This window comes from Myodes glareolus, chromosome 17 (assembly GCF_982192425.1).
Source record: "Myodes glareolus chromosome 17, mMyoGla1.1, whole genome shotgun sequence".
Taxonomy (NCBI): domain Eukaryota; kingdom Metazoa; phylum Chordata; class Mammalia; order Rodentia; family Cricetidae; genus Myodes; species Myodes glareolus.
Window position 1 is genome coordinate 26,701,339 of NC_142042.1, and position 25,663 is coordinate 26,727,001.

The following is a 25,663-nucleotide window of genomic DNA, read 5'->3' on the forward strand; positions in this document are numbered from 1 at the left end:
AGAAACCTTGCCTCTCAAACTGACTATCAGACCACTGAAACAGTGGACCCAAAGAAATGGGATGTCCCCCTGGAATCTCAGTGCTGGGAGAAGGAAAAGGCCCAGGCAGTGGGGGAGTTTTATCCCTTGGAAAGAGATCCCACCCAACTCTTACAACTAACTTGTCAGAGCATATTCTAGAATGAGACTGCAGTTCAAACAACAAGAGGTCACAGGGAGCACACCTTGACTGAGATGGCTTAGACTTGGTTATCCTGGGCCCTCTATTGAAACTTCAGCCTCAATTCAGGAGCCTAAAGACAAATTTGGGGAGTTCCCTGGTTCTCTTTGTCCCTTTTTCCAACGTGGCCTTCTTGAAGAACTCTCCTTTTTCTGCTTTCTACTATTTTTAGATGATTTTTAAAAAACTAACCTATTATTTGTATGCACATGTGTGCACCCACATGAGTTTATGTGCACCCTGTGCGTGCAGGCTCCCCCAGAGGATGGTGCAGATCTCCTGGTCCTGGCATTGCAGGCAGTTGTGAGCTACCTGATGTAGATGCTGGGAACAGAGCAGGAAGCTTAACAACTGGACCATCACTCCAGCCCCCTCTCTGCTTTCCGATTTTAATTTAACTCTTTTACTTTGCTTACTGAGGAGATTACCAGTTGACACCCGCAGTTCAAGTGCTCCCTCCTAGCGTTGGCCCTTCTCACTTCTAAGGGATAGTGCCTGGCTGTGTATGAATGGCGTGGGAGCTCAAGGCAAAAGCGTATGTCTGACTTGTGACACTTCTGTATCAGCCCAGTTGTATCCAGTCCCCATCGTGACAGCCCATGGGAACTTGTGGGGTACCCCAGCCCCACCAGCAGGTCCCCGTTCACATTCTGATGAGCCTGCCCACCCCGAGTGTTCCTAGCACGGGGCTTCCGAGTGCATTATGCTATCTTCCTTTTTATCTTACTCAAGATTCGGTTGCAAAACCCTCAGCTACCCTTAACTCACTTCTGTTTTTCTTCTTCCCTTTTTTCCCAGTTATTCCTAATATTTGAATTCTTCTTTTCCCTTTTTTTAATTGATTTTCATTGAGCTCTACATTTTTCTCTGTTACCCTCCCTGCATCTCCCCTCCCCTCTTCAAACCTCCCCCAAGGACCCCATGCTCCCAATTTACTCTTAGTTCTACGAGGACAGAAAATAACTCTGAGGTCCCTAGAGCTCAATTTCTTAACTTGCATCTTGTTCTCTCTCTCTCTCTCTCAAAAAAAAAATCCTTCATGCAGAACTTAGTATGTGGGAGAGTTTTCCATGTGAAATAAGTTTAGATAAATCTGCCACGATGCAGTGTGTTCTGGGATTCCTTTGGAGGAATGTTGGAGCCTCGCAGACCATAGATGTCTGAGACAGATGTTGCTGAAGCCATGTTAACTCTGTCATTTACGAGACAGGCTACAAGAACAAAATCCAAGCCAAGACAGGTCTCCAAAAGGAGCAAACTATGAAGGCCAGAGCAAGAAACATCTCAGAAACCTCACCAGGACAAACAATAGACCAGGGCTGGGACTGTGAAGAGGCTGTGGGTAACTACAGGAAATGGATTGCTGACCAAGTCACTGTAGCAGATTATGGTTGGTTGGGGAAGGGGGTCGAGTTCTTATCAGTCTTCAGGGACTGAATTCAGTCAAGAACCAGTTTAACAGAAGTTGGTTTGGCAAAGGAGTGGTTAAGTTAGTCTAAGCAGAACCTTCCAAAGAGATTGCTGTGGATGTCCCAAGATGAACAGCAACCCAGTAGGTTCTTGTGAAGATTTTAAAGTTTCTGACTCTGTATGAGGTGAGTGTTAGAGCATCCAGGTTCTTTAGGCCCTAAGCACACAAGCTACTGGGAAGCCGTGGAAACTCTACTATCAGGGATCAAGGCAGCTTGAGTCATAGCCACAGCCACACGTTACAGTCATGTCCGGTCAGCTCAGCTCTCACACCCAGCTGCTAGCTCTTTTATTTTCCTTCCTCTGTGCACCTCCTCCCTGTTTTAACATTTGCTTTTCTGTAATTTAATGACCGGCAAGAGAGACCTCCATAATGGATGGGAATCCAGCGTCTTCTTTCTTGGGGAGCCCAGTGTTTACCTTGTTGAGATACTTAGCAGCCGTTCATCCACTTACTAACCTACTGGGGTACATATACTACAGGATCCCATGATCCTAAATTACACATTCACTGGCCTCACTGTTTCCTCCGACTGGCCACACCACCCCCAAAGGTCTCTTCTACCTGAGACCTTCACATAGGTCTGCCCATAGGCTAAGTATGTTTCTTCATGTTTAGTAATTCTTTCTTGATTGATTTTTTTTTATACCAAGCTTCATTTTTCTTTTCTGTTTTGATTTTAAAGGGCAGGGTTATGTAGCCCAGGCTGGTCTTGGGTTTACTAAGCAGTAGAGGTTGACCTTTAACCTTGAACTCTTGGTCCTCCTGCCTTTACCTTCCCTCTGTGAGGACTACAGGCATGTGCCGCTGTGCCCGGTTTCACTTCTATTTTCAAAGGTGGGATTTATTTTTACTTAAGTAAGAGTGGTAATTGTAGTAAATATGTGAATTGTACATTAAATCTATCAACTATGTAATTAAGTTATATTTAAGCAGAGGTGTGGACCACGTTGCTACTTGGTGTCGTGACCACAAGTGGCATCTTGCTTAAAAGCAAACTTTTAATAAACCGTGGCTGAGTAACTTTATTTCTTCGCCAACACCCATCCCCTAATGTGTAATGAGCACAAGGAAAAATGAGGCTTGCTGTTTCTCTCCTCAGTTTATGATGATAATTGAAAAGACTTATTATCATAAACTTCTTTTTATAGAGACTGGTTATGGTAGCTGATATTGGAACTCTGTCTCAGAAGTTTTTGTCCCATCTTCCTTTTTTATTCTTTCCTCTTCTTCCTTGTCTTCAGATGTGTTGAGTCTTTTTCTTAATTATAGTAGCAACCTTTGTTTAAGAAAATTTGATTTCTAAATGAGAGGAAAGTTTAAATAATTTATAAACCTGTTTTCTTTGTCGCCATCTTTATATTTACATATGGAACTTTAAAGAAACAGGATAGAGGCTGGAGAGATGGCTCAGTGGTTAGAGATGGCTCAGTGGTTAGAGGACACTGTTGCTCTTACAGATTCGGTTTCCAGCATCCCCATCATGGCTCCCAACCATCCAGTTCATAGTAACCCCAGTTCCAGGGAATCTGGAATCCTCTTCTGATCACAGCAAAACACTTAAAGTCATAAGATAAAAACAACGAAATCTAAAACAAGAAAAAGCAAGATGGTAAGGAAACCTGTACCGTTGTTCTGTAGCCATGAACAGATTGTGAACCTCTTACACCTTGCAATGATACATGGTGACGGTGTATTTAATTATTCCATTGTATTTACCATAACTTAAGCAGTTTCTTAACTGTTATAGACGGAAGTTTTTAGAGTTCCATTGTTACTAACAATGTCCTGATTAATACGTTCAGGTAAACTTTGTTCATATTTGTAAAATCAGAGACACATTTATAGCAATTTGATAATTTTGGTTGTTTTTTTTAGGCTAATTAGTAAGTGAAAAAATAGTAGTTTTTAAAATTTCAATTTCTTTATTCACTAGTCAGGTTAAGTACTTTTTCAGTTCCAGTGTTGAAATATGAAGGTTTTTTCCCCCTTTCTTTTATTTTCTTATGAAGATTCACAAAAATTTGCTAAAATTAAAAAGTAGTTTAATTTTCACTGTTATAGTATGGTGCATTTTTGTGGCTTCTATTTTTCCCTCTATTTTAGAAGTTTGGATGTAACACCCATGAGATTACTTTGTGTCACGGAGGGGAAAGCCAGACTGAGCCAGGGAAGACGCACCCACTGTGGAATGCAGGGGTTGTAAGGCACGAGCTCGTAACCGCCCCTTCTCTCTGGGCTTCAAAAATGAAAAGATGAGTGGCCTCCTGTTCCCGGGATGGTCCAGACACAGTCCATATTGGGCACAGGGAAGTACAGGGTGGCCTTTCAGATATTTTAAATTTCAGAGTCTATAATTAGAAAACACTCTGAGTGTTTTATACAGTTTTACCCTGGTCACACCCGTCCTTATTGGTGGCTCATCTCTTTTCCTTTCTCCTCTTTTCTTTTTCTTATTTTTTCTTTTTAAAAAAAGAGAAGGAAAAGCAATCAAGGTCTCACTCTAGAGCCCTGGCTGCAGTTCGCCGTGTAGACCAGGCTGGCCTTGAACTCAGGTCTGGTCTGGGATTAAAGGTGTGCACCACTGTGCCCAGCTCTGCCCCTCTTTGGTATACACCTGTAGACACATCCTACACTCTGCCTCTGAGGGGTTTCAGTGCCACACTTGTGTGCCACACTTCTAAAATGCTGTCGTCGCTCCCTTTCCATTACCTCAGGGACTTCTGATCTCTTTTTGCAAGACATTGACACTTTGGTTATTGAGACAGGGCTCCCCTGGTCGCCAACTCCAGTTACTAATGCCCTTGCTTAGTGTCTCGTGCTGGGGTACAAGCATATGCCACCAAGCCCACTTTTAACTTGTGACTCTTAGCATGAGTTAGTGAAGAAATATTGGCATATAACCATCAACGCAGCCAGCCCTTGTATCTATCTAAAAGGCAGAGTTAAAAGCCTAACAGTGTCTCTTTCTTCCCTTGTGGTGCTTACAGCCTCACAGAAAGGAAATAAACAAATCTTATCTTATCTACCAGTTGACCAAATAATTGCTCTTAAAGAACTACATTACTAGAATTGCATTCATAGAATTTCTTCTACATTGATGGAGAAGAAAATGCAGAGTAGGGTAGAACAAGTGTAAGGGGTCCCAGAAGGCCTCTTTAAGGAAGTAAAGTTTGTCCGGGGATGTGCAGGGTTAATGCCATTCCCACGGCAGAACGCTGCACATTGTCCCTGTGAACTGCGACTAGAATATTCTGTGTCTGCTTTCTATAGCAATGTACCACCTCGTGGACCAGAATGAAAAAGAGCTGCGGTAGTCCATTTACATATTTACACCCTCGGCGATGTTTATCATCAACATCATTTCAAAATAACTAGGAGAAGGTTGGGATGTTTGAAAACACACACACACACACACCCTCAACACACACACACCTACCTCCCTCCTTCTGTGTGTGTGTGTGTGTGACAGAGAAACAGATGGAGTGGGGGGATTCTGGTTAGCCTGATTTGATCATTGCACACTGTCCACATGTATTGAAATTTTGAAATTCCACAGTGTATAAAAATAGTATGTTCAGTCTTTATGTTGTAGTTAGGTAGAGAGATCAAAAGCATTTTATCTTAAGAAAACAATCTTAAATCGTCTCTAGAACTTAGCTACATTAAATGCTAAAGGTTGACAAACTGGGACGGGATTTCCTCCCAACTTTATGAAATAGTCACGGGGTTTCAACACATCACAGCGTCTATCCAGTTCAGGGGTGTCTGAGGGAAGACATTGCCTTTCTTAGTTAGGGTTTCTATTGCTGAAAGAACCTGTTTCAGTTTACAGCTCTCTGGTCACACTCCGTTGCTGAGGGAAGTCAGGACAGGAACCTGGAGGCGGGAGCTGATGCAGAGGCTGAGGAGGGTTGCCGTGTACTGGCCTACTCCCCATGACTTACTCAGCCCGCTTTCCCCTAGAACCCAGGACCACCACCCTAGAGGTGGCACTGCCCACATCAACCATCACTTTTAAAACACGCACTACGGTCTTGCCCACAGGCCAGTCATATCGAAATGACTCTAGCATGTGTCAAATTGATGTAAACACTGTTCAGTACAGACCTCTCTTTAAAAGCTGAGACTTTTTTCTCTAATGATAACATTTACATTAAATGAGAAATTTACAGAAAACTCACCTGTCATCTGATTTACAGCAATGTATGCTTTAACCACAAGAGCTTGGAACCTGGGTGACCATATGAAAACGGAATACGCTTCTGAGTTGTTTGATCCCAAGGTGCTTCTCTTCCAGAGGGCGACTCTCAGATCTATTAGATCTGGGTACAGAGTGCTCCCTTGCCTTGAGGCACTGAGTGTTTCTCCATGGCTGTCATCTTCCCTTCTTAGAGGATATGTATTTCTAATCTAGCCCCTCCTCCTCCTGCTCTGACTTTGCAGGACCACGGCTGTGGGGATGGAGGTGAGGGTGGGCAAGGTTCTCTGTGTAGTGCTGACTGTGACGTGCCCTTGACTTCTCACTCCTCAAAATGAAAGCTCTGATGATGTCTTAACAATGGTGACCTGGCCTTCACCATTGCTCTGGCCTCTTGTGTTGAGATCTGCAGGACTTTGTCAAACCTAAGTGTAAACAGGGCTCTTCGGAGGTGTGTAGAGACCATCACACAACCTCAACCCGAACCTCTCTCTTTCTCTCAGTTCGAAGAACTGTTTTGTTTTTGTTTTTTTGCCAACAGAAGCAGAAGAGCGGAGAGCCCAAATTGTAGACATTTTGTAAGACTTTAGGAGCAAACTGCCTTTGTATTGATTCTATTCGTTTAGCAAGTCCATATGATCTTTACCATGAACTCAGTGCTATTCCCTTAATATGAATTCTCCCATTAAACCAATTCTTTTAAGGACTTCGTCAAGTTTGTATGCTTACTGCCTCAGTCCATGGAGGAGGACACTAAAGGCCCCATGGCATTAGGTCTGACATTCTTCATGCCTAGTTCTCCCTTCGCTGCCTTTGTGAGCAAGAGCTCCTGTTCTATGTTCGAACAGCTACATGCCCTACTTGGTAACAGTTCTTTACTGATCTGAGTTCTAGAACTTACCCGACTCCTATGTGAACTTATCTGTGGCACATCATCTTCCAAAGAAAAGTCTCCGAATTCTGTGGCACTCTGTCTTTTCTCAGTGTAACGGTGTACATTGGGATGGGTACATGATTTTGGTGTGGCTGCCCACACCCAGTTTGACAGACAGACAGTATCGCGCATAGCTATGTTGCTGAACAGACCCTGATAACAATCAGTTGAACAAGCTGATGATATTAACTAATAGAAACTACTGTGTTGTACACGCTTTTAATTAAGGGCCAACTTGTCCACAGCACAAGAGCAATCACTTGCTTTTGTTTGACTTATCTTTGCTGTCTAAAGAGTTCGGGCAAACTCTATCCACGCCCTAGAACTCTCTGAACTGTGAGGAGCCTCTGAAGTGTTCAACAGGCAGACCTGAGTTCTTAGAAAGATCAGTGTGGACTTGGGAGTCAGGAAGCCCCAGTGTAACTGAGTTGATGTCCTGGTATAACTGTGGTGATGGCCTGGTGTAGCTGTGGGTGATGTCCTGGTGTAGCTTTGTCAAGAGCCCTGATGTAGCTATATGGATGCCTGGTTTAGCTGTGCCGAGAGCCTGCTGTGGCTATGCCAAGGGCCTGGTGTAGGCATACAGGTACCTGGACTCTGTAAACTCTTTACCCTCAAGTGAATCTGAACTCTTCAGCACAGCTAACACCCTGACTTCTTTGTGTAACTACTCCAAGGGAGCATTCAGTTGTCTCCCCCAGCTGATCCTTGGCTAAGACCTTGAAGCTCAACACCCCACCTGGATTTCTTTGAAATTAGGGTTAATTTTATTCTTAAAAGTTAAATTCGGTACAGAAATCTTTCTATTTGCTGTCTGGTCCTTTGGGCACAGAGAGACAGGGTTTCTCTGTGTAGCCCTTCTGTCATGGAACTTGCTACAGAGCCAGTGGCCTGTACCAACTGTGTGGTTTTTATTGCTATAAATATGTAGTATTGACCTTGTGGGAATTCAGCCCTCACTGGGCCATGTAATCCAGGCATAACACTCTTTTCTTGGAGACGGAGAGATGTCTCAATGGTTAAGAACATTAACTGGAGCCAGGCTGTGGTGGCGCACGCCTTTAATCCCAGCCTTAATCCCAGCACCTTGGGAGGCAGAGGCAGGTGGATCTCAGTGAGTTTGAGGCCAGCCTGGTCTACAAGAGCTAGTTCCAGGACAGGCTCCAAAGCTACAGAGAAACTTTGTCTTGAACAAAAAAAAAAAGAAAAAAAGAAAAAAAAAAGCCACTCACTGGCTGCTCTCTCAGAAGTTCTGGATTCGATTCCCAGCATCCACCTGGTGGCTTACAACCTTCTGTAAATCTAGTTCCAGAGGATCTGATATCCTCCTCTGACTTCTACAGCTCGTCCATGTACCCAGAGCATAGACACACACGCAGGCAAAACACTCACACATTAAAAATAAATAAATTAGCAACAAAAAAATCATTAAAGTTTTTTTTTTCCCTCATCAGTTAAGGTTCATTGTCCTCCACAGCATTCTGTAGGTTTGTTTGTCTTCTGTAAAATGCAGACTAATTCTTGGAATATTGCTAGGGTTAGAATGCCTATACGGGCTGAGATTAGGAATGTATTTCCCAATACCAGACAGTGGTGCTGCCTCCCCGCCTGTATGGTAGCGTCTGTCCCATGGAAGTCAGGTGAAGAAAAGAATTGAATTATTCTACAGAAACTTACTGAATGTTGTCTGTTTGCCAGGCGTTCTTTTCAGTGTGGAATAAGCAGTGAACCAAACAGGAAGCTCCCATGTTGCCTCCATCCCTCGCTGGGAGCAGGGAGGCACAGAGAATTGGTTTTGCCTTGGGTATCCTGGGAATAATCCCTTCAATATGGCAGATAAACTGGGTGGAGAAGGAAGGGATCGGCATCTGCTTTGGAAAATAACACAGCCCTGTGCTCTAGACATTGCAGATTTCAGAAGTTCATGAAAACAACAGAGAAGAAGATAGGGCTTCATCAATACAAGTTGAGCTGAAAGAAAGAAAGGTTACTTTTCAAGTATCCTGTTTTCATTCCTCAATGTCTTGTCAGAGTCAAAAACATCCTTTCCAGAATGCCTAAACAAGCAAATGAAGTTATGCTTCTGATGCGGGAGAATAGTCTGTATTCTGTCAATCATGTTTTAATAAAACGCTGATTGGCCAGGCAGGCAGTATAGGCGGGAAAGCCAGACAGGAAGTAGAGGTGGAGCAAAGAGACTGGGAGTATTCTGGAAAACAGGAAGCTCCCTCTCGACTCCTGCGCAAACCACCAGAGAAGCAACATGTGAGCTGACAGCTGGAAAAGGTACCAAGCCATATGGCTAACATAGATAATGATAATGGATTAATATAAGTTACAAGGACTAATAAGAAGCCTGACCTAATGGGCCAATCAGTTTATAATCTTATGGAGTCCTGCGTGTGATTTTCCTTGGGGTATGCCAGCTGTGGGGTACCCGGCGGGACAGATACCCCAACAAGCCGGCCCTCATGTTGCATGCTTCACCCTGTAAAAAGTGTGCAGTCGAGCAAGCCGCGCTGTAACTTTCTCCTAACTGTATGTGGAGCGAGTTTGACAAAGGAATGCTGATGGCACCTGCGCAGCAGCGCAGCCACAGAGCCATCCTTGGGACAGATGGACAAGTTCGCCTGTCCACCTTTGGCTGTGATTAAACACCAGGACCTACAGCCTGCGCTGCCAGCGGCAAACACAAGCAGGAGTTACAGAAGGAAGAGTTTGTTTGGCTTGTGGCTCCAGAGAGATGAGAGGCTTGTGGTAGGGAGGCGCGGCAGCAAGAAGCTGAGAGCACATGTCTATCTTTGAAGGAGAGAGGGCAAACCGGAAGCTGAGGAAGAGTTCTAATTGAGGCATTCTGGATATGCCTCAAGTGATTTACTTCCTTTAGCATGACTTGACTTCTAAACCCTTAAACAGTGCCACCAGCTGGTGACCAAGCTTTTAAATGCCTGAGACCATGGGGGACATTTCTCATTCAGACTAACAGTTAGCAGTATGGAATTTGGGCTTGGCCAAGGTCTCCACCACACCCTGATGAGAGTAGTTTTTGAAGGTGGTGCTGCATGCCTTTAATCCCAGAAGGCAGAGGTTCAAGGTCAGCCTGGTACAAAGCTAATTCTAGGGTAGCCAGAACTGTTGCACAGAGAAACCCTGTCTCTGTGCCTACACTGTTTCTACCAAGAATAAGGTTGATAATGGACACCTGCTTTCCTCTTGGGAGTGTGGGATTTGTGATTGTGTCTGGAGAGTATGCATATCTGACCAGCTTGAATAAAGGTCCTAGGTCGTGACTCTCCAAGGGTCTTCCCTGGCCTATAGCATCTCTGTGGCCAAAGGGATGATATGTGTGTTTGATAAGGCCAATTGGAAGGGACCCCTCTGTTCCTTACCCATTGCTGGTTTCCCTTCCTATCCTTATTGCTGTAGTCAGTTGGAGCTATAGATGTAACTGAAGACTGAGTTCTGCCCAGCCTCCCTGTGAGTCAGTGGACTGAGGCTGCTTGTGAAGGCTCAGGTCAGTCAATGTTGCTAGGGTATTCTGTCTGCCCACCTTATTACTGGCAAAACATACAAATGTTTTATCACAAGTTCTTGATTTTAGCAACTTGTCTTGACTTGGAGTCTGGTTTATTATAGAGTATGTCTCCTTGCAGATTTCTAAATAGTGATTTAGCATTTACACCTGCAAAATGGAGAGAAGAGCCTGCCCAGGGGTTGGATGGCTTTAGCTGGGGACGTCTACAACTGATGTTTCTTTAGTTTTCTATAATTTGACTGGTAAGCAAATAGATTTACATAACTTCTTTTGTACTCCTATCCTTGGAGTTTAGTTAAATAATCTGATTTCCTAGTTATGCTTTGATTCTGAAGCTTATCTGCAAATAAATGGTTCTAGAAACTTCACATTTTGGCCCTCTGGACTCTGTGCACACCCATTTCCAAGGCAGCAGCGTTTCACCTAGATCCAGTGTAAGGCTCAGAACCTGAAATCAGATTGTTGTAGAGTCCAGGTTGTGTTAGTCTCCTGCTTAACATTTTTAAATCATGAAATAGGAAGTCAGTAAGCATGGTGAGCATCGACTTCTTTAAGCGGCTTCTCCTAAAGGAATTCAGATAGTTCTAAAGAGCTTGAGACTGGAGAGATGGCTCAGGGATTAAGAACACTGGCTGCTCTTCCAGAGGATTGGGGTTTGGTTCCCAGCACCCACATGGTAGCTCACAACCATCCGTAACTATGGTGCCATCCAGCATCCTCTTCTGGCCTCCATAGACACTGCATGCACCTGGTGCACAGACACAGATGCATAAGCAAAAACCAAAGGTTAAGAACAACAACAAAATGGCAGCATTTATAAGTTTCACTTTATTTACTTATGCTGAGGATTGAACGAACATCAGGCCCCACATGTGCTAAGTATTATTCTACCACTAAGCTGCATTCATAACCCCAGAATTTTTATCATTTCTCAGCCTTTTGGCTATAGTCAAGAGCAATGGTTTCGAATGCTCGGCTTTCATTAGCATGTTTTTTGCAGATTATCGGCGACTTTTCTTGTTGCGAAGAGCACGTGCCAGATAAGAAGCTCATTAAAAAGAGTTTATTTTAGTTCGAGGAGAGATAGCCCAGGGAAGATGCAGGCCCGGGAGGTGGCTGGTCGTGTTGTGTCTGCAGTCAGAAGGGAGAGAGGGGGAGAAAAGAGGGAGGAAGGAGGGGAGGAGGAGAGAGAGAATTAGTAGTGATGGCCCAACTGACTTTCTCATTATTCAGTCTGGGGCCCCCAGTTCATGCGGTGGGGTCCTCAGAGTGGGTCTTGCCTCCTCAGTTCTGGAAGTATTGTCACAGACACACCCAGAATCTTGTTTCCAAGTTGATTCAAAAAGCAGTACGGTAGCCGGGCGGTGGTGGCGCATGCCTTTAATCCCAGCACTTGGGAGGCAGAGGCAGGTGGATCTCTGTGAGTTCGAGGCCAGCCTGGTCTACAAGAGCTAGTTCCAGAACAGGCACCAAAAACTACAGAGAAACCCTGTCTCAAAAATCAAAAAAAAAAAAAAAAAAAAAAAAAAAGCAGTACGGTTGACAATGGAGAGTAACCGTAGCGGCTGACGTCAAATAGTACTCGGCTGTTGCTTCTTCTAGGGGTGATGAGGAACACTGAGTGACATTGTGACAGCCACCATTCTTAGTGCTTTCCATGAGTTACCTCCTAGTTCTCATGTTAACTTTATTGAGTAGCTACTCTACGGTTGGTTCCACTTCAGCGTTAGAGGGTTATGTCACTTTCCCCCAAATTAAGTGATTTGCTAGAATATGACAGGATAGAATTTGGTGAGTCTTCCTTACGTCTTTCTTATTTACCAGCTAAACCATTAGGCAGCAGCCTTCCCTGAGCCACGCACATTAACATCTCTCTGGTACCTCAGGAACCTGGGTAAACATAAACATACATAAACATATACATTCATTCTTTAGTGTGGCAGTGGTCTAATTCCTTGCTGCTGAGTGCCCAGAATCATATTTGGAAGTTTTGAAAAATGGAGAACATCACCCCCAGGTCCTGTTATTTCTGAGGCAAAGCCAAAATATGCTAGCGTTTCCTTGCTGGGTTCCCGAGGATCCAGACTCTCTCTTTCTGGCCAAGTTCACTTGCCTACTGCTTGTAAACATAATAATGGCTCCTTCTGCGCACACCATCCCTTCTGTCTCAGATGAGCCCACTCTTAGCCAACCGGATTCCTCTTCATCCTTCAGATCTGAGTTGAGAAAGCCTTTCTTCCCAGAAGACTTCTGAACTTTCCAGACAAGTTGTGTCCTTGGCTTTGTGTTGCTATAGCCCTGAACTTTTGATTACTCAACCCCTGTATCTCCCTGTGTGACAGGGAATTATTTAGTTTCTCAACTATTGTGTAGACTCTCTGAATCCGGGGACTAAGGCTGGCTTGTTCACCTGGCCATAATGGGCAGATGCCTAAATGAAGGTTAAATACCTTTTCAAGATGTGAGATAGTCGGGGGTCATTTAATTCTCAAGGTACACACACCATACACTGCTTACTGTCCTAGACAGCGCACTGTGTACAAGTGATGATCAGGGATCCTTAGTCAATCAGAGGAGTGAAATTCCTTTAGGATTTTTATGGAGCAGGTACCAACACATTCATGAGTTTAAATTCTTAGGTGTCAGCAGGCAGACTCGTTTCTCAAGGTCCAGACCCTTACAATCTGAAGACCTGAGTTTTCAATAACGCATGAGCCTAAACCTTACATGGCTAAGGACTCTAAAACGTTTGGGAATTAATTCACATCCTTTAGATCTTGCCAGTAATTATAAACACAGCCAGTTTTGGTCATGGCAAAACTTTTTCTTAAATATTCTATGAACTTTTTTTGAATTTTTCTTTTAAATGTATCTTTAGAAAGAACACTGTTTTTAGAGATGCTAAAGATTTCACATGATGCTTGAGATGGTCAGACCTAAAAACATAATGCAAGCAAGCAATGCTAAACAAATTTAGCGGTCTGTATTTGCATGACACGGGAGATGGGGGGAGCTTATGTGACTGATATTTTAAAATTAAAAATAAATTAAGAAAAATTGCAAAGTAAGTCTATACTTGCCTAGCTGTCAAAAATAAATTCATATTAATTTCCCTTAGAGTGTTTTAGTGCCTATGGTGTGAAGCCCACTGAAAACACAGTATCAGGATGAATACTATGTGGTAAGAAGAAGAAAAACCTCTGAAGTTGCTTTTTTTAACCCTTCAATCTAAAAATGTTAAATAAGTTTAGAATGTAGGGCTTTCCCAGAAAGATTAAGTCTACACCTTACTTTGTTATATTTATAGTAGTTATGCTCACTGAAACGTAAAAACACCCAGAATACTCAAAACGGAAAATTAAAAATAGAAGGGGGAAAAATCATCCATGTATTTGATACGTATGTTTTCAGCTCAAAAAACTTTTTGTTGTTGTTGTTGTTTATCGAGACTTGACTGTAACAGTCCTGGCTGTCCTGCAACTCACTCTGTAGATCAGGCTGACCTCGAACTCACAGAGATCTGCCTACCTCTGCCTCCCGAGTGCTGGGATTAAAGACATGCGTCCCCACCACGCCGCTAAAACAAAATAAAACAAACAATTAGCAACTCATTTCTTTTGAATATTTAATATAGAAATAACCAGGAAAATGAGGAATCCAAAAAAAAAATAGTGACAGAATGGAAGTGATCATATATATCTCATGGTATTTATGTGTGAAATTCTCAATTTAAAAAAAAAGGAAGAAAGAAAATTACAGAAAAAGGCTAATATTGTTGGAGACTTATACTCGGAGTCTAGACTTCTAGCTCAGAGTGTTTGGGGGATGGGAGAATGGAAGATTCATCCCAGGGCTTTGGGTGCTGGGCAGACAACTCTGCTGTGTCCCCAGCTAGCGTCCTGTCGGTTTGGATTCTTAGCTTCTGTAGGAAGCCAAGTACATACACCGTCCTGAATTTGAAGATGAATTAGTAAAATGACGCTAGCCAGCTGTGTCATCTTAATGGTATTTGATGGTGAATTCTCTCAATTCTGAAACTGATTATTTTGCAAGCCACAGTTCTTGATATAAGAAAAAAAAAAGTGAAATAGTTTTCTGGTCTGGAATATATTCCACCAAATGAGTCAATCTTCTTACAAACAAACAAACAAATCCTTGTTTGGTTATGAGGTCAGAGTCCCTGACTCAGTGATGTTAGGGAGTGTGTTGCATGCACTGAGTTCCTAAGAGGGAAACTCACTAGTAAGGGATGACGAATAAGTAACTTCCTGACTCCTAGAATTCCATTGTCCTTGGATGAGCAAGAGCCCTGTAATGACCTTCCAATCTTGCCTTTCCTTAGGCTACAAAGGAATGGGTGTGTTGTCTTGTTCTCTTGACCTAAAAGGACTGGCTGTAGAAACCTCTACTACCAGCAAGGAGAAAGGGAGGAAAAAAAAAAAAAAGAAAGTCAGGGTTAAGCATTAAACCAACAGCGAGTGTGCAGCTGGGAGAAGGTCACCCCGAGTAAATAATCAGCCCACATTCAACTGTACCTGGACTGAGCTGCCTTTCCATTGCCAAACACAAACCAGTAACTAGGCAACCGTGACTCGCACACTCTGAACACTTCACGGCGATGAAATGGCCAACCCCCACGTTTCCAGGAAATGATCTTTTCAGTCGCCGGGGACCAGGGTGAACACTCACACTGCACTCAGGTGCCCCTTAGCTTGTTGATGGGCAGTGTTTGAGAGATGTCACCGCCGGACAAACACAGATGTGCCTGAGAAGGAAGGGTTAAGGTGGGGAAAGTTGCCCGGTGAGCCCGTCTTTCCACGGAGTGACTCATGGGCAACGAAATCCTTTGCCTTTAGGGAGGGAAAATGGCACATTCCTAATTACTAACACAGCCTAGGATCCCAGCACATCACACCCCAGCTTAGTGGCTGAGAGAGGTTCTAGATCCAGATCGCCCGTCACTCTGCTGGGTTTCTGGGTTTGACTTGTGGTTCCTCTGAGGTGGGTGGACAGTGACGGTGCCTCCCGCATGAAGTGGCTGTGCTTATTGAGGCCACTAGGTAGGAAGTCCTGGGACCATCAAACAGCTCTTCTGTGTGCTCTGGGGAAGGGGCCGCTGATCCCCAGGGAGGCCCGACTGAATTAAGGAAGAAAGGCAAGGAGAGAAGATACCGATAAATGGGACCGTTCTCAACATGTTAAAATATGTGGAGGTTTTGAGGACTCTGATTACAAAATCAGTAACTACACACGTGGAAACTGTCTAAGGGTCTCATTCCATACTTTGGGATGATGAAAAAGCTCCATTAACATCGCACCATGAGAATGTGTTTGTGACTCCTAAGATTGCCCTAGCACACCGGAGGAAGAAATCGTTTATACATTATGCGGCATCACACTATTTTTTTTAAGGATTTATGGTGAAAACTGTAAGGACACAAAGTAGCCACAGGAAGTCATGGGAAATTCTGGGAGCTTCTATCTGACAGACATGCAAATAAGCACACGTGTGACTGACTCAAGGTACTTAAGGGTTTTGGCAAAATGCAGCAGCCACTGTAGGTCCGGAGTGGAGGTGCTTGGCTGGAGGCCAGCGATGTCGCATTGTGACAAGACCTGGACTCTCTCAGCTTGGAACTGGTGGAAGAGAGAGCCCTGAGTAAGTAGTGAAGTGGGCCATTTTGTGGGCCTGTGGACGGGTCTGTAGGGTCATGGAGAAGGTGTGGAAGCCAGTGGCAGCACCTTTCCACCTGACCCCTTTAGAGGTCTGTCTGACTTCTTGAATTTTGCTTTTAGAGGGAGGTCAGTTGTTAGGGAATCCTGTGGGGTCAGTGTGACTCACCTCGGGTCAGGAGGTCAACTGGACCGGAAGGTGTTCTGTGTCTGCGGACCTGTGGGAGCAGTGACATTTAAAAGCAGAATGAGGAAGGGTTGGTGGTACTTCCTTCCCACTGAACTTGCTGCCTGGTTCTGTCAGGTCTGGGTGGGGCTGATAAGCCCAAAGTCCATCAAGGAACTGGCTTCCAGAACTGCCTCCACGCCAGTCTTTATTAGTTAAATTAACCAGAAGCCTTGTTCAATGCCATAAGCCACCTTTGTGGGGTGACTTCTGCCGGGCTCCTAGCCATGGCGGGTGCCAACGTTCCGGGATAGGAACAGGAGGATTAGAATTGTTAGGCAAAAGGAACACAAATATGGGAGAAATAAGAGACAGAAACATAGGATAGTATTGGGAGGGACATCTAGTGAATACTGAAAGTAGCCTGCGTTTGATTTCCATTTGCTTAAATACCCCGACCCTGAAAGGTAGGAGTAAGATAAACTACATTCACACCACACAAGGAATGAACAGACCAGTTGAAGGACTACGGGCTGCATTCTTACGGAAACATTCTGTTGCCGGAACAAGACAAGCGACACTCACACTCTAGACCCAAAGATTCTAAAGGCAAACCACTCCCTGCGTGGAATCCATAGCTATCTCCCGAAGGGAGTAGGAATCTACTTGGACCCTTAGACTTTTGTTGAGGTAGCAATAGATCTCTATCTCAATACCTGAAATACCAGGGCTGGATATTAGCCACACCTGTTGACAATGACCTTGAGAGAGCAGAACTCTCTGACCTGTTGTTTGAACTGTTGACAATCACCTCGAAGGAACAGAGAAGTTCCACCTCTCTGACCTTTAGTCAAGAGAGACTGGACCCATACCTGTGGGCTTGGTCAACTGTATGACGCAGGAGCACATACCTTTTTGTTCAGTTAATTATGAAGGCTTTTTTTCTTTCTGTTTTGTTTTGAGACAGGGTCTTCACCTAGCCCAGGCTGGCCTTGAACTCCTCACCTTCTTGTCTACTTCCCAAGTGCTAGAATTAGAAGCAGATGATTGAAAAGACAAATTAGCCAGAATCAGACAAATATCACACATTTTCTCACATGGATTCTAGGTTTTATATACATGAATACATAGGTGGATGTTATTTTGCTGATAAAGACATCTTTATATTGTGTTGCACATATGTGTGTACTCATGTATATAATATTTGTAATATTTTTGCATATAATATGCTACACAGATTTCTATTAACTACTACAGTATGTGGTTCAGGGACATGTGTGTTGTGTGTATATGTGCGCACGCGTGCATGAATGCTTTATCTAGGTTAAAACTGGAGTGATATGCCATCCATAGGAAAAAAGGTCAACTATAGGATGGAAAATTATATTCTCATTTGATAAAGTATCTCCCGCTAAGCAGTAATGCTGGTGGATGGACTTTCTAAATCAAGGGTTGTAGGTCAGCATCTGGGATTCATCTGAGTAGTGGAACACATGCCTATTGTACATAGGCCGTGGGTTTGTTCCCCAGCTGTGGAAGGTTACTTGAAATCATTTCCCAACTTTAAAATCTTGGTGTTACATTTCCTACATTCCTGTGCTCCATGTGTAGGGATCAGAGAACACGCAACAGGAGGCTGCTTTCTATGTGTCTTCGGGACCACGCGCAGGTTACTGAGCCTGGCAGCGGGTGCCTCCACTGCTGCGCCATCTTGCTTGCCTTGTTTTTAAGTACTTTAAAGCTTATTTTCCTTTGATGTGCATGCGTGTCTTGTCTGCATGCGTGCGTGTGTTCTCAGTGTGGTGTGGTTCCTGCAGGAGAGGGTGCCAGATCCTCGGGAACTGGATGACATCCCTAAGCTGCTGTGTAGGTGCTGGGAACTGAGCATGGGTCCTGTGCTCTAAACCGCTGAGCTATTTCTCTGACCTCAATTTTAGAGTACTCTAGGAAAGGCTTTTTGACTATGAACTGGGTTAGACGTATTTTTGCTAATTAGCACTCTTTACTAGGACTGGATCTGTAGCCACATGATGCTCACTGGGCAGCACAATACTCACCCTTTGCTCCTTTGCTCCTTTGGGGCTGGCCTCTGAGCTCACCCACTACCTCTGCATTGCTGAACTTGCTTATCAACCATGGCTTGTTTGAGAAAGTTTCAGCTTTTAGCTTCTACTTAAAATAATTTTCTTTAGAATGAATAATCAACTTTTTGCTCCGATGAGCCTGAGTCACGAAGTCTTTATTAAAACCTTGCTTAAGTAGAGGTGTTGGGGGGGGGGAGCAGGCTCTAGGAGGCAGAGGGATGGTTGAGGCCAGCCTGGGCAAGACCTGTTTCCCGAAGCAGCCACAACTAATAAAAACGCCTTATTTAATCAGATTCATCCCCCGTATGATAGGATATTCCACATCAGATCTCCCACAAGGCTTCCCCCACCCCTACCAGCTCTATTCTATGACTACCTAGGTAGTAATGAATGGAACTCAGTGGGTGATTTTTTTTTTCATGATTCATTTCTCTATTCCTGTGACTTCTTCTGTCTGATTACCTGAAGAATACTGAAAGAAGGCAAATCATGTTTTAAATTGATAGGAATTTATCACTTAGTATCTTCCTCTCTTTAGGGTAGGGCCGGAGAAACTCAAGAGCTGGGGGGATTGTTCTATTAAAGTGCAAAGTCTGAGCTGGAAACACAGGATTCTACTGCGCTACCCTGAAATAGGCCTATTTTCTTTACTTCTGAGTGTAGTAAGAGGATAGAGTGCTGGGTGAACTTTTGTTTATATTTGATGAAGGAAGAGAGGAACTCCATGTTAGGATGGCTGTTTAATTTTTATTAGACATATTAATTAGGGTAGTCAAAGGGGGACTTTTGTTTGATGAGCTTCAATACTTTGATAGCTGGACCATGGTAGTCAACCTTAGGGAAAGTGGCCAAATAAGGGACTAGACCTTGGTGGCTAGCTTTAGGGATGTAATCTCACAGTTAGTATGGTAGAGGGGACGGGGGAAGGGCAAGGTCTGCCCGAGCCTTTTTGCCATGCTCGAGTTGGCTGGAACCCCTCACACACTTTCCAGCCTAGTTTTGTTAAACTAAAGTCATTTAAGCAAAGGTGCAGTGACTTATGTCTGTAGTTTTAACTACTTGAGCAACTGAGATAGGTAGGAGGATTGCTTGGGGCCAGGAATGTGAGCTTGTCTTGGCAACATAGTGAGATTTCCTAATTAAAAAAAAAAAAAAGATTTGGTAGAGAGACTAGAACATATTATTAATGAATTTCAGGAGCTAGAGAAATGCCTAGAGTTGATCTATAGATGCCGAGCTGGAGAGTGGATTAGAACATCTGCTGTGCGGCCCTAAAGACCTGAGCACAGGCCGCACCAGACACCAGGCCTTGGCTTGTGCACAGCCCTCACCCCAGCATTGGAAGGAAGCAGGGACAAGGTGTGCTGGGGCGTGCTGGCTGCTAGCCTAGCAGAACCATGTGAGTTCCAGGTTGGGGAGAGACCCTGCCTCCAAGAAATAAGACAGAATGAGACAGAATGCTAGAAAAGGACACAACACTTTCCTTAGGCTTCTATTAGCCTACACATAGGTATATGCAACACACACACACACACACACACACACACGCACAACGCCTCTGCGCTTAAAAATCTGTTACTTAAAAAAATGTTTATACAAAGTAATAATTTCCAGTTGGTTTTACATGACCACAATGGTGATAAAATCATTTAATGTGCACGTAGTATTTATAAACAAATAAAAATTTTAAAAGCCAAAAACTGGTTTTACAACGTAAATTAGACTTGTTAGCATAGGGAATTCTTTTGACTTCTGCCTCCTTCTCAATGCCTGCACTTGTTGTAAATAGGGAGTCTTCAGAGTGCTCAACCAACATTTCCTCCAAACCTCACAGTTAGTCTTCAAATACAGGTTCAGACTGTGAGTCAGGGAGAGATCTTCAGAGAGTCTGTGGGTGGCTACCACCTCCTGAAAGCAAAAGTAGCCTTGAATTTGGGTTTTTTGTTTGGTTTTGCTGTGTGTGTGTGTTCAAGTGAAGCCTCTTTTGAATCGACGTGTAGCTGTTTTCCACATCATTTATTTATTTATTTAGGATATTTTATGAATTACTTGCATTGAGAATGGCACATACGAAACAAATGAATTTGTGTTTAGATTTGGGTCTTATCTTCAGGATACCCTTTGTATGTCTGAAAGTGTTCCAAAAATTTCAAAAGAACAATAGAAAGTTGAAATACTTCTGGCCACCGTCTAAGCATTTCAGATAAGGTGTACTTCACCGCATTGGCAGATAATCTTTGAATCTTCTTTCCACCTGTAGGACACCTGGGGTTTTGTTTGTTTGTCGTGGTATTTTTGAAACAGGGCTTCCTGTGTCCGTAACCTGGGGTTGGCCTCAAACTCAGCATCTTCCTACCTCATCCTCCTGAGGGCTGGGATTCTACATCTGCTGCGTCACGCCCTGCTGGGCCATTTCTAACATAGCCATGTGACGATAACGCGTAGGCATCTGAGCCAGAAGTCATGCTAAAGAATGGTGCCCCGTCACTGAAACGTGACCACCACGCCCAATGGGAGGGTTAGTCACCAGCTGTAACCAGCTGTAACCAGCTGTAACCAGCTGTAACCAGCGATTTCAGGTGGGGACACTAAGGAGAGGTGGACCTTCTTGAAGTCTCCCCAAGCTACTTGTGCTGTGCTTCGGGGTCTGAGAACATTCCTTATGGGGTGTAATGGAGATGTTTCTTGGAGGTTGTGGCCTCTGTCTGCCGAGACCTGAGGCAGGACGGGGCAGTGTGCAAGGAAGAAAGCCTGGTAAGAGGGGACCATGCTAGAGAGGTGAGCAGAAAAACTGAGGAAATATGGCAGGGAGAATAGCATTTAGGGAAAAGGAAAAAAAAATTAAATCTTAAAATCAAAGACTGGAAAGGAAGGTGGAGGTCAGATCATGAAGAGCCTTGTGCACAATTCTAGGAAATGCTGGAAGTTCAGAAAAAAACCATTATCCTCCCAAGAAACAGGCTTGGGGAAAACCATGACCGGCCTGGGGGTTATTATTGAGGACGTGATGTCCGCTCCGGTGAGATTAGCATAGATACAAGCTTCCAATTGGCTTAAGAGATTGCTTCAAAAGAAACTAATAGAGTTCATGATATTATGCTCTGTTTTCTTTATGTTTACAGTTTCTTATTTTTCCTGTAGTCAAAATAATCAATGCACTTTTGGGCCAAAGGAAGCCGTTAGAGGGATTTAAAGAGGGCAGGAAACCAGGAGATGGGCTGGGAGCTCCGAAGCAAACCGCCTTAGATATCTTGATGGCTGCTGGGGGAGCGTGAGTCTCTGCTTGATCAAGGGCATCTGTGCTTCCTGTCTCTGTGAAGGGCTCTCTGCTGTCTGTCCCACTATGCTATCGATACTTTTACTGTGGTGCCCGGTGTTCAGTGACCATAGCTGCTTGTTTCCCAGTGTCCCTTCGGTAGAAGCTGTGTTGGCACTTTCTCTGTCTCTAGGAAGCAGGATCTGCTTCTGAACCAGCTGGAACTGCTTCTGAATTCAGCTTGAAAGAGAAGCAGCACCTGAATAGTGGAGAGGTGAAAAATGCCAGGAGTGAGCCTTGGTGAGCAAGACAGGGGTGTGAAGCTGAGGCAGTAGCCCTGAGTTTATTTACTCTGAGAAGTTAGGTAGAGGGTAAAATTTACTGTGGAGTAAAATAAGGAGGAAGACACATTCCTAGTGGGCAGAAATGGAAGTGGCGTTCGGGGCAAAAGTTGTAAGCATTTGCCTGTTCCATTCTCAGCGCTCTGCGCTCTTGGATGGACATCACATTTCTCAGCCCTCTAAGCATGATGTCGAGGTGCTTTTTAGCCATATTATGCATGTGTGAACCAGCTACGTGACAAGAGCTCTCTGTGTCTGGTGCTCAGTGCTCACGACATACAGATTGAGCTGCTTTTGTCAGCTTAGGTAGTGATGTAAAATGTGCCATATGGTTTTTTCGGTGCAAAAAGATTCAAAAGTAGATGTTCCATATTTGCCATCGCTAAGATACCCTGAAATATGCATATACACAATGTGAATGTCCTCCCTTTGGGGCATAAGCTTGGGCAATAGGCTTCCAGTATCCCATTGGCTCCTGTTACAAATGTTAAATATTTGTGGGGTTAAACATTTCATGTGTTTTAAGAGATGTTTTCAGAACAAATGCATAAAAACCAAAACCTCATTTTTCTGGGCTCTTAGTTCTACAGGGAGGAATGAGGCAGTTTCATTGAGACATCTTCAAGTGGTTATTTATAGTCAAGTGCTTTTATTTATGTAGCATCGTCAATGAAAATTAGATTTCATAGAAATAAGATTGACTATGAAATTACATCTTTTAGCTTCCTGATGTTAATTGAGCACTGACTTTATATTGTCTCTTGGTCCCCTCTAAGCACTGTGTTCAGGTGAGAGATGCTCTTTTAGCCATCCTGTGCGTTCCCAGACTTGCTGTGCGCCCACAATAGTGATGAACATTTTGGTGTCTGCTAAACAGTAACAGCCATTTTTGTCTATCTAGGTAGGGAAATTAAAATACACTGCTTATTCACTTTTTTTAATACAAAAAGGTTGAAAAGTAAAGTAGATCTTCCATGTTATATGATTGATATATATATAACTAGTTATTATATATATATATATATATATAAAACTAGTAACCATGTAGTTACTTAGATATAACAATCATTTCTACTTATCCATACATCTCTTTATAAGGTGATAGTTCCGTCGTTGTGCTTTTGTTTTTATCAGGACTCACTGTGTAGCACAGGCTGACCTCACAAAGGAGCCCCCTAATTGGTTACGCAATACACAGTGGTCAGCTCTGAATCATGTACATGTCTCAATAAGTAGACTAAAAAATTCATTAAATGGGAGCATATTAAAATATCCACAGTTATTTCCATAGTAAATAAAATAAAGTAAGTAATTTGCTAAGGTTGTCTAATCTGTGCTTGTAGGAGAAACATTTTTTAATGCTTGTGTGAGTACCTTTAAGATAAATTCCTAGAAAGATCCAAAATGAGATATGGATTTGAGTTATAGAAAAATTTTTTAAACAACATAAAATATTAAATGATAATTGTCTGAGTTAGGGTTACTATTGCTGTGATGAAACACCATGGCCAAAAGCAAGTTGGGAGGAAAGGGTTTATTTGCTTACCTCATAGTCCATCACTGAAGGAAGTCAGGACAGGAATTCAAACAGGGCAGGACCCTGGAGGCAGGAGCTGATGCAGAGGCCATACACAGGTGCTGCTCACTGGCTTTCTCCCTGTGGCTTGCTCAGCCTGCTTTCTTATAGAACCCAGGACCACCAACCCAGGGATGGCATCACCCACAATCCCCCATCAGTAACTAATTAAGAAAATAACTTACGTGCTTGACTTCAGCCTGGCCTTATGGAAGCATTTTCTTTTTTTTTTAATTGATTTTTATTGAGCTTTACATTTTTCTCTGCTCCCTTCCCTGCCTCTCCCCTCCCTCTTCAATCCTCCCCCAAGGTCCCCATGCTCCCAATTTACTCAGGAGATCTTGTCTTTTTCTATTTTCTACTTCCCATGTAGATTAGATCTATGTAAGTCTCTCTAAGTGTCCTCATTGTTGTCTAAGTTCTCTGGGATTGTGGTTTGTAGCCTGGTTTTCTTCACTTTATGTTTAAAATCCACCCGTGATTGCGTACATGTGATAATTGTCTTTCTGTGTCTGGGTTACCTCACTCAAACTAATGTTTTCTAGCTCCATCCATTTTCCTGCAAAATTCAAGCTGTCATTTTTTCTGCTGTGTAGTACTCCACTGTGTAAATGTACCACATTTTCCTTATCCATTCTTGGGTTGAGGGGCATTTAGGTTGTTCCAAGTCCTGGCTATGGAAGCATTTTCTTAACTAAGGTTCCTTCTTCTCTGATGACTCCAGCTTGTATCAAGTTGACATGAAAATTATCCAGTACAATAAAATATACAATAAATCAAAATCCACCAAAAAGTGGGAGAAAGACTTTAAATGCTCAATATTGGGCAGGGAGTGGTAGTGTATGCTTTTAATAATCCCAATGAGTTCAAAGTCAGCCAGGTCTACAACAGAGCAAGTTCCAGGTCAGGTAGGTACATAGTGAGACCCTGTCTTCAAAACAAACACAAATTTCATAAAATTGGGCCTTCAAGATAGCTCTTGAAGTAAGGGCACTTGCTGCCAAGATGACCACCTGAGTGAGCCTGAGTCAGTGCCATCTCTGGAACCTACATGGTATGAAGGAGAGAAGCCATTCCTGAAAGTTGTCCTTTGACTTCCACAAGCACAACATATACCCACAACATAATAAATAAATACATGTAAAATGCTTATTTATAATCTCTGGAAAACTCTCCTGCTATTACTCAAAAATTGCAAACATATACAAAAGATGACAGAGAAGTGCTAGATTTGGTTTACCTGTTGGCTCCATCACACTGGGTTCTGCCCAGTTCTCTCCTGTCTGGCTGGTACATCCTGACTTGGAAACAGCACTTTTTCCAGACTTTCTCAAGCAGAAGTGGAACTGTAGACTTTCTTCTAATGTTACATTCTGAATGTGCTTTTGGTTCCCATTGAAACTATGAGAAGACATAAAGTAAATAAATGAAGATTCTGTCAGATGATCCCATACAAGCAACAGCAGCAACTGTACATGACTCAGAATACATTTCAATATAAGAGGCTCACAAATGAAAAGTGCATATTATATATAATATGTGTGGATTTGAATTTCGTATGATTTGATCATAGTCATGGTCCTTCCCCCGACTCTTCTCTGATCCTCCCTCCCTTCCATTCCCTCCCAACTTTGTGTACTTTCCTCTGTGTCCAGACCACTTTGTGCTGCCCTTGGATGTGTGCCTTCTACTAGAGTGTGCTCAGCATCTCCGGCCTGACACTCTTGGAGAAAACTGCCCTTCCTCTCCTAACAGCTAAGACTTGCAGGTAGCTCCTAGACTCGGGGTAGAATTCTCCTTCCAAGTTGGGATTTGGTGTGGCTTGGGCTTGCAGTGGTTGTGTGTGCTGTCAAAACTGCTGCGTGTGTCTGCGTGCAGCTACCCAGCTGTGTCCAGAGGCACACTTTCCCTGTAGTCCTCCATCACCTCTGGCTCTCCATACACTCCTAATATCCCCCTTTCACAGTGAGCCCTGAGCCTTGGGAGGAAGGGACGTAAATGAAAATAATGTTTAAAGGTAGACTGTACAAAAGTGTTGGAACAAAAACATCTCATACTTCTATCACTTGGGCAACTATTCCCTTTTATCTTTTCAACATTTTCTTTATTTTTTTCATTAACATCTATTAATTGTGTAAAATAATGGATTCCGTTATGTTTCGCTCATGTATAGAATATATTTGATTATCTTCCGTCTTCTGTAATC

The 25,663-nt window shown here is 43.4% G+C and overlaps 1 protein-coding gene and 1 long non-coding RNA gene across 6 annotated transcripts in view; one reads left to right on the plus strand and one right to left on the minus strand.

Moving 5' to 3' along the window:
• Sgms2 (sphingomyelin synthase 2) overlaps positions 1-25,663 on the plus strand; it is an 83,100-nt gene that overhangs the window by 18,906 nt on the left and 38,531 nt on the right. Inside the window, exon 1 of one of the 5 annotated variants that reach the window (XM_087897562.1) lies at positions 16,000-16,020. The exons of the other annotated variants lie outside the window; for them this stretch is intronic. The gene's annotated coding sequence lies outside the window, so the exon portion shown is untranslated. Of the gene's footprint in view, positions 1-15,999; positions 16,021-25,663 lie in introns of those variants that run through there. 5 annotated transcript variants of the gene reach the window in all.
• On the minus strand, positions 14,009-16,336 carry LOC125414644 (uncharacterized). The gene is made up of 3 exons (XR_007236328.3): positions 16,204-16,336; positions 14,897-15,126; positions 14,009-14,766 (listed from the first exon to the last, which is right to left on the minus strand). It is a non-coding gene; the product is annotated as an uncharacterized LOC125414644 (long non-coding RNA).